We start from the raw sequence: 9193 nt of genomic DNA, 5'->3' as shown, positions 1-9193 counted from the left end.
CCCCTAGGCCTTGGAGAGAGGGCGAAGAACCCCTGAAAGAGCATAGGCAAGGCTGGGGGGAGGGGTACTGATCTGAGGGGGGAGTGAACTGCTGGGTGGTAGGGGCTGGGCAGTTGGGGCGGGGGGGATGGGCAGAACATATAGGGGGTAGAACAGATGAGGCAAATGGGCGGGGGGCGCAGAATTGATATGGGGATGGAGGGGACAGGTTTTATTTGGTGGTTGGGGGAAAGAATTAATTACTGGGCAAGGAATGGGCATATGTGGGGATGAGAGTTCCAGCAGTAAGGGGCAAAATCACCTTTCCCAATAAATTAGGGAGAGTGAGCAACACTAATTGGCCACACACCCACACCAGTCCCTCCGCCCTCACACACACACACTGGAGGTAGGTAGAGGGAGTTGAAATAAAACAGGACCAAAAAGGGCAACATAACCTTTTTTTAAGAAAAATCTCATGTTTTTTGATCTCTTGCGGTTGGCAATACTGTAGAGGATTGCACCCCAAGACTTTTTCTCATGGTTTATGTTTACAGAAACAGTCCAGTGGCTTATTATTTATTAATACTTTGATAGACTATTTAACTGAAAGCCAGCCTGACTGCACTTCATGCATTTCTCCCCTTTCACTTCCCCCAACTCCATAACAAGTGGAACACTGCGGCTTCCACTTAAAAAGAGCAAATCAAAGACTGTAGCACTGTGGTAAATTTGAGGAGTGACCTTCTTCCGAGCAACAAGTGTGAGAGAAAGGAAATTTGGGGTAAGTCTCCTTTTACACAGCATCCACTAGAAAGAGAGCCCCTTCCCGCACAGCACTTAGGAGATGAGAGATGGGACACTGGATCTCCCACCTCAGTGCCCTAACCACCAGGCTACAGAGTCATTCCCTCTCGCTTTCTGGTCCAATAAGTCTTTAAGTATGTGTGAACAGTAGAACAACTTCAACAGGAGAGATGGAGGGAACCCCAGTTCAGAGCATCCTATAGCTGAGTGATTAGGGCACTCACCTAAGAGAGAGGAGCTGCCTGTTCAAATCCTTTCTCACCATTAGGCTGAGGGGAGAATTGAACCTGTAATTCCCATGTGAATGCTCCAATGGATGGGCTAAAAGTTATAAGGCAGGCTTCGACTCCTGGGGCTGTTTTGTGTGGAGTTAGGAAAGTACCTAACTCATTCTTGCAAAAAGTAGCTTAGGTGCCTAAGCCACTTGACTCAAGGAAAGGAGTTGCTGGCTGTGCATAGCAGGCCATGATGGTGCCTCCTGGCAACTGTGACTTAGGCAGTGAACTCTGTGAGAGTAGTGGGACTTAGGACACACACACCCTTTGTCAGCATCTCCCATTAGCTAGCACGGGGGGGCTTCCTACCTAGGATCCAACTTTTGTGGATCCCATTCTTAGATTCCTCTCTCTCCCCTTTCGTTGTACAGGAAGTCTAGGCACCTAACTCAGACTTTGTGGATCCCATTGTTGTTCCAGTGATTTTCTAGGTGTCTAAAAGTTAGACATTGCAATGTCTATGTCCCTTTCTGAATCCAAGCTTTTAGTCACCTCTTAATCTTCTCATTGATAAATTAAAAGATGAACTAAAAGAACTTCTACAAGCTGAATGAATTTATTAAGGAAGTTCTAGAATCCTACTTTATCTATCAGGTTTTATATCTGCGAAGTAGCTACTATAATCCAATTCCCATTTTACAGATCAGGAAATTGAAACACAGAAAAGTGTTTCAATTGTAAGTCAGTGGCAGAGTCAAACTAGAGGATTCCAGACATTGTCATATGCTCTAATCACTATGTGCCACTCCCTCACCATTCCCAATCCTTGTCCTTTTAATTTAGATATTAATGTTCTCTCATCACATCTTCTCTACAAGATAAATGATGCCTTGTGCAATTTGGAAATGTTTTATCACTGTTGAGTCAAATCTTTGTGTGAAGGTCTGCAAACTGAATAAATACAGATATGTTTCAGAAACAACTACAATAGGCAAACCTCAGCAACAGACTTGAGATGTGAAACCAACCAGAAGTTCAGATGTTTATCTGACCTGATCAACTCTGCAACGAGGTGGGCCTGTTGCAAAAACAGGCTCTCTCATGAGACATCCAGTAACTCCTGCAGCTGTCTGTGTTGGAAATATTACAAATCTATCCTTTCCTGCACGCTGTTCTAGCACTTCCAGGAAATATAAAAATGAAAGATAAATTAACCCAACTTTCCCAAAGAAGGTTTGCTTTGGTATAGAAAAAAGTTTGTCAGTAGTTTACCTAAACTGGTTTCACTGCATCATAGAATCATAGAATATCAGAGTTGGAAGGGACCTCAGGAGGTCATCTAGTCCACCCCCCTGCTCAAAGCAGGACCAATCCCCAATTAAATCATCCCAGCCAGGGCTTTGTCAAGCCTGACCTTAAAAACCTCTAAGGAAGCAGATTCCACCACCTTCCTAGGTAACGCATTCCAGTGCTTCACTACCCTCCAAGTGAAAAAGTTTTTCCTAATATCCAACCTAAATCTCCCCCACTGCAACTTGAGACCATTACTCCTTGTTCTGTCATCTGCTACCACTGAGAATAGTCTAGATCCATCCTCTTTGGAACCCCCTTTCAGGTAGTTGAAAGCAGCTATCAAATACCCCCTCATTCTTCTCTTCTGCAGACTAAATAATCCCAGTTCCCAGTCATAATATACAGTATCAAAGAATAAGAGGAACCTGCACAAATTAGCCAGTCTCTGAAATGTTGATGTATCTGATTGTTCTTTGTAAGTGAGAAACACCTTTGGCGTGGACTTTGCAGTTTTTAATTGCTCAACCTCAGCACAATCTAAGTCTTGCACTACAGACCTGCCACATTCCAAACACTCTTCTATTGTAGATGTTGAAGAGGGTTGATGAAGTGTTGCTAGAGCTTCATTTTTCTGATAAATGGCAATGCTAGGTTGATATTTTAAACCATTTAGGAATGAAACCTACCTGGATGGTGAGAGCCTGCCAGCATTTGGACCCTTGAGTGTAAAGTCCATGTGAAAGGTAATGTTTTTATTTAATTTCCTTTCCATGATGGAATGATGTTCCTTGCAGCTGCCATGGACCACACTTTCTTTGTGATATAAACTGATAAATGATTTGTCAAAATAACTTGCTCAAATGTGTGTATTTTAAAATAACAATTAGAGATTACTAATATCTTGCTTTGGTTTCACACCTAACCTTCTTTTACTTCACACTTAAAGGTTTGTCTCATCATAATTTCCTGTTTTATATTCATACTTTAAGGTGGGTGTCAGGATACTGGTCACACTTAAATGAGGGTCTTTTTCAGTCCTATTTTTGAACAATTGCAACCTATTTGCTTTGCAAATACTTCCAGAAGGGAAATACCTGTCATTTTTAGTACTTTCTAATACCTTCTCTGCCATAAGTTATAACAATCTTTGTACTAACTTATGTCAAGAGCCATCTTAAATTAATCATGATAAATTACAATTCATTTTCTGGAATGTCATTCCAACAATTATTTATATGATAGTTTCAATGCTATCAGGGAGGGTGTCATAGTTCCGCATTTCCACATTTAGTAAATTAAAACCCATTCTTATTAAACACTTCTGTATTGCAGTAGTTGTCCTGAGGCTTCAGCAAGTTTGGGCTCCATTGTGCTAAGTGCTGCAAATAGAAAATGAGAGTTCTTGTCCTAAAGCAATTAGAATCTGAACAGCAAGACCTGATGGGGGGATAAGACTATGGGGTGTCTGTCATGGAAGTAAGGAAAGGGAAGATGGGGCAAAACCCACAATTTAGCCTCATGACTCTCAATGAAATTAATGAACATTGTATGGCTGACTTGCCTAGTTAGCAAGGAAAAGTTCATCCCTTTTTTCTGCCATATCCAACTTTCAGAGGCACTTCCAGGTCAAAAATGGGCACACGATAATCTAAGGGTCAGAAAAATGACCCAATCTGCTAGAGGTATTTCAACCTTTTCATGAGACACGCCCAGCTTCTAGCTTACTTCAGTCTGGACACCCTCCATCTACTCAGACAGTTGAAGAATTTGTGATTTAAGCCTGTTCTGCTATTTAACTGAATGTATTTGCAGTCAAAGGTTGTAGTTAATGCTGTAATGTGATATGCCTTCTAAGACAGCAAATAAACAAACAAGGTATATTTTGTGATGCATTATCTTTGTTTCTTATGGTTTGTTCACTTAGGACTAGATCCACAAATGGCTCAGCATTGCAGCACCTAACTTTTAGGTGCCTAGCCACCCAGTAAAATCCACAGCTCTCAGTGCTCAGACTCCCTATACAATGCATATGAAGAGATAGGTGCTTAAGTATGGGATCCATAGAAGCCAGGCTGTTGAGGGGGGAGCCGCCTAACCTAGCCACTAGGAAAAGCTGAGGAAGGGGTGTGGCCTAAGACCACCTCTCTCAGGGAGCTAGGCTTCTATCTGTGCTTGGGATTGAAGAGGAAGATGAGGGTAGCACCCCCCTTATAACAATTAGCTCAACTGTTAGGGCATTCACCCTGGATGTATGGGAACCAATGTAAATTCACCCTTCTGCCTGATGTAATTTGACTTGGGGTCTCCCAGCTCTCAGCAGTGGCCTAACCCCTAGGCTATGGGGTATGCTGCTGTTGGCTTTCTGGGCTTCCTGTTGACGTTTTTCCACTGTGTATATTTAATTAAATATGCATCGGGCCAGAGAGAAAGAGAGAGAGAGAGAATGGCTCTACAGCCCAGAGGTTAGGGCACCAACCTGAGGTGAAGAGCTGCAGAGGGCTAGAGCTTGCGCCCCTTGAAGCATATGAGGTTAGGCACCCATGGTGAGGGGAAGAAGTAAACCCACCCACAACCTCAATTATAAATGGAAAGGCAGGGGCAGACTTACTGAGCCAGAAGGCTGTGGCAGCAGAACCATTTATGAGGAGCTCGCTCCCCATAGAAGCACCAGCCCTGCTGCCAACTTCTAATGCCTTGTCTGTAGTAGCATATTCTGCACCTGTTGTCAGCAGCTCATCTGCACCAGCATTGACAATGGTTTAAATGCTAATGTAGATAGGGCTAAATCCTCTAACCCTGTGTTGATTGAAGCTAGTCTTCAACAAGAATGGAATGTGCTGGTGTAGACAAGGTATAAGCGAATCTTTGAGCACTAGAGAGGACTCACACTGAGGGTGGGTCTCCATTCCCCCAATCCAGGAGGACGACTGTCCTACTATACTGCGTAAGCAGAGATGCAGTTTGGATTCTCTCCAGGCAGAAGAGCAAAGATTCCACCAGGAGATTAGAGGCAGCTCTCCATGGTACTAGGAGGGGGTTACTCACCAAACTCCAGTGCTACTCACTGTCCCTGCAATCCTGTGCAGTGCTCTCCCTGCCCCATTAGCTGTCCATCTAACTTTTTTCAAGTGTGAAGAAGTAGGTTCTCTTCCTGTCCAAAAGGCAAAATATGTCAAATTATAGGTTGGGTCTGAATGTTGAGTGAGGTGGGGAGGCTCAAAGGTCTTGATAATGCCTATGGCAGAAAAATGACTTTCCTTCCATCAATCTAAACCATCTGAGGAAGACCAGCATTGAGCAGCATCTTTTGATGAACACATTCTCTGCTCTTTCCCTGTTCTCAAAATGGGGAGGATTACTTTATTCATGACATAAGATACCAAAGCTGATACCCAAGTAGTGAGTAATATGGTCACTTCTAATAAGTTACCTAACCTGTACCCCTCATGCACAAGAGGAAAAAAGCTATAAAAGCAAATATGAGCAGCTAAAGATTCCCCAAGTGGAAAAAGTCAAATCAGGTCAGGGCTTGTGACAGAGGAACCTGTCATGGAGAAAGGCTGCAGCAATGAGGAAAACATCAATATTCAATACTAACGGAGAAAAAGAAGGAATATGACATGAAATAGGACTCTTCATATGGCCTGTGGCATTTCTGTAGCTGCTCATTCTAATGATAGTCAAGCTGAAGACAGTCACTATGGATGTGAAGATGCAAAGGGTCCAATTTCACTCTAAGTTATACATCTGCAACTTGTCGGACTTTGACAGGGTGGCATACATATAAAAGAAAGCAGAATTTGGTCATGTCTATTTCAGTCTCTCTCCTGTAATTTAGGCCAATAATCCTAGAAAAATCAGAACAACACTATTCAAATAGCCAGGAGAAAGGAAAATAAAGAAAGCTTCTTAAATATTTTTCATGTGACTGCTGTGAGAAACAGTATATCCTAATGGACTCTTCCCTTTTCTCTGTGTATGTATAAATAAAATATAAATAATTCAAAAACATCTGATGTAGCTATGAGTAATCAACATAGCTAAGAAATTCTCCACAGCTCCGTGAATGCTAGGTGTGGCCAAACACCATAACTTGCTTATTATTGTCTGAGATCTTGTATAACTAGCTTACAATTTACTTATGTTGGAGTATGGAGGCCTTATAACAACAAACAGCAGTTTTATTTCTATCTACACACTAATTTCTTTTGCCAGATCTAGGCCAGTCATGCTACTGTATAAAATAGGAGGATGGGATAACTCTATGCTGTTGAGTAAGTTATTGGTTGTCAAGTGAAGAATGCAGAAGCAATGAGGGGAACTGAAAAACATCTGTTTCTTCCATCAGAGGTCTATTTCAGGATCCCAGAATATCAGTTAGCATTTAACAAGTTCACATAGTGGTTCTAAAACAGTTCCTGCTTAGAACGTCTGGGATTCTACAGTTGCAACCAAACTTTTCAAGCTGTATTCATACCTAATTAAAGTAACCACGCATGCTAGGAACTGATTGATGAACAACATGCCAGATAAGTATAATATGGGAACATGACGAATATAATCATATCTTTAGATGAAATGATTAAAATAAAGAACAAATATTATCAGAAATCATATTACATTTGCACAAAGTTGTCAGAATAATTTGTTGGTGAAATACTTTTTGTTAATGGTGTCGAGACATCAGATATTTGTAAACATGGCCTAAGTCCACAAGCCTAACTCTCCCCTCTCCTAGCATAGGTGCTTTGGGAAGAGTTACAGCTATAAAAAGGGCAGCTGCAGAGACAGAAGAGGAAGAATGCATGGGAAGGTAGGGAATCCTATCCAGCTGCTGAGTGAACCCCAGGCTATGGAATCTTTTTGTTATCTTTATAACAACTGAGTTTGATTTATGCTGATAATGAAATGTGGTCTTGATAAGGGAAAAAAAATCCTGCCAATTACTGATATTACTGTCAAGTCACCCTACCAGCCTTTGGTCTTCTGACAAAGTTATCTGCACCTTTTCCTGCTTTTTTAAAATTCTTTTGTTGAGGGTATGTGGTAGAGGTATTAAATTATTAGAGAATTTGCCACAAATATGATTATGTGCCAATTTTAGTGTAATCTGTTCTGCAATAATCCCTTTGAGAATTTACTGAGCAATGAAAGTGTTCCAATGACACCTGGTTTGTTGTCCAGTATGCATATTTGCAGTAAGAGGTTGTGACAATAGACTTCATATAATTCCAGAGAGAAGTTACAGAAAAGAATTCTCTAGTGGTCTGAAGTCCACTTCCTCTCTATTCAAAAAAGTAGCTCTAATCCACAAAAAAGCTTCCTAAAATGTGCTTCTTAATTCTACAAACTGCCATTTCAGATTTCTCTTAGAATCAGGAAGAGCAGCACTCTAGTTTTTCTATCTTAAATGTTATTGATTTCCATTTTGTACAGAGTTGTGTGACTCAGTGTCACATTCCTCCTGATTAGGTAATATTTTGCAATTTCACTTTGAAGAATTTCAGTAAAGTTCTCCTCTTTTCATTAATTAGTACTTTTGATAGCCTTTGCTGTATGTTATATTCATATGCTGTTGTTTAATCAGTCCTTGCTGCTGATTTTTCCATTACTTCAACACCCACTTATCTGTCATTAATGCAAAATCCACCAACTTTTATTCTCACTTGAGAGTGAATGTATGATTGATCCCACAACCAGTTTTCTCAATTTCTATTAGGGGGGAGGGGGAGAGAACAGCAATTTGAGAAGAGAACTCCAAACCAACTACCCCTGAATGCATGTAATGTTATCAGTGAGATTTCAAAAGCACACACAAGAAACAGAAGTTATAGCACTCATTAATGATGGCCATATGTCTGAATTTATCAGGATGGTCATCATGTGACAGCCGGTTCTGCTGGATTTTTCTAGCAGTTTGAGTAAAACCAATGCAGAGAATATGGTTGAATCTGCTTTACCCTTTGTTCCACCCCTTTGACTCCTCCCTGTCTGAGTCCCTCCCCTTTCCTCCTATCAGGAACAAAAATTGCCTCTGTGTTTGGCCCTTTATGCAACCTGATAGCTGATGCCTCTCAATAGCCTCTTCCTTTTGTTTCTACTGTGCTACTGTTTCAATTTGTAGATTCAGAGGAGAGACTCAGAAAGAGGGACTAGTGGATGACATGTCGGGTCAAGTGAGCTGCTGCTGGGATCCAATTAAATAATAAGATGGAAGGAACTGAAGTAGACATAATGTGGCAGGGAGGAGAGCAGAGAAGACTGGAAGAAGATAAGAACGGCCATATTGGGTGAGATCAATGGTCCATCTAGCCTAGCCCAGTATCCTGTCTTCTGACAGTGCCAATGACACGTGCCCCAGAGGGAATGAACAGAACAGGTAATCATCAAATGATCCATCCCCCGTCACCCATTCCCAACTTCTGGCAAACAGAGACTAGGGACACCATCCCTGTCCATCCTGGATAATAGCCATTGATGGACCTATCCTCCATGAACTTATCTAGTACTTTTTTGAACTCTGTTATAGTCTTGGCCTTCATAACATCTTCCAGCAAGGAGTTCTACAGGTTGACTGTGCATTGTGTAAAAAAATACTTCCCCTTGTTTGTTTAAAACCTGCTGCCTATTAATTTCATTTGATGACCCCTAGTTTTTGTGTTATGAGGAGTAAATAAAACTTCCTTATTTACTTTCTCCACACCAGTCATGATTTTATAGACCTCAATCATATCCTCCTCCCTAGTCGTCTCTTTTCCAAGCTGAAAAGTCCCAGTCTTATTACTTTCTCCTCATACAAAAGTGGTTCCATACCCCTAATAATTTTTGTTGCCCTTTTCTAATTCCAATATATCTTTTTTGACATGGGGCGACCACATCTTGAATACTGCATTGAGATG

At 41.3% G+C, this 9193-nt stretch overlaps 1 long non-coding RNA gene across 1 annotated transcript; it reads left to right on the top strand.

The window, feature by feature from the left end:
* Positions 1-2983: 2983 nt before the first annotated feature.
* Positions 2984-8572, top strand: LOC141980726 (uncharacterized). Its single transcript, XR_012637597.1, has 3 exons — positions 2984-3037; positions 7033-7107; positions 8419-8572. It is a non-coding gene; the product is annotated as an uncharacterized LOC141980726 (long non-coding RNA).
* The last annotated feature ends 621 nt before the right edge of the window (positions 8573-9193 follow it).

This window comes from Natator depressus, chromosome 1 (genome assembly GCF_965152275.1).
Source record: "Natator depressus isolate rNatDep1 chromosome 1, rNatDep2.hap1, whole genome shotgun sequence".
Taxonomy (NCBI): domain Eukaryota; kingdom Metazoa; phylum Chordata; order Testudines; family Cheloniidae; genus Natator; species Natator depressus.
Note: the sequence above shows the minus strand (reverse complement) of the source record. Positions and strands in the feature narration are given on the sequence as shown.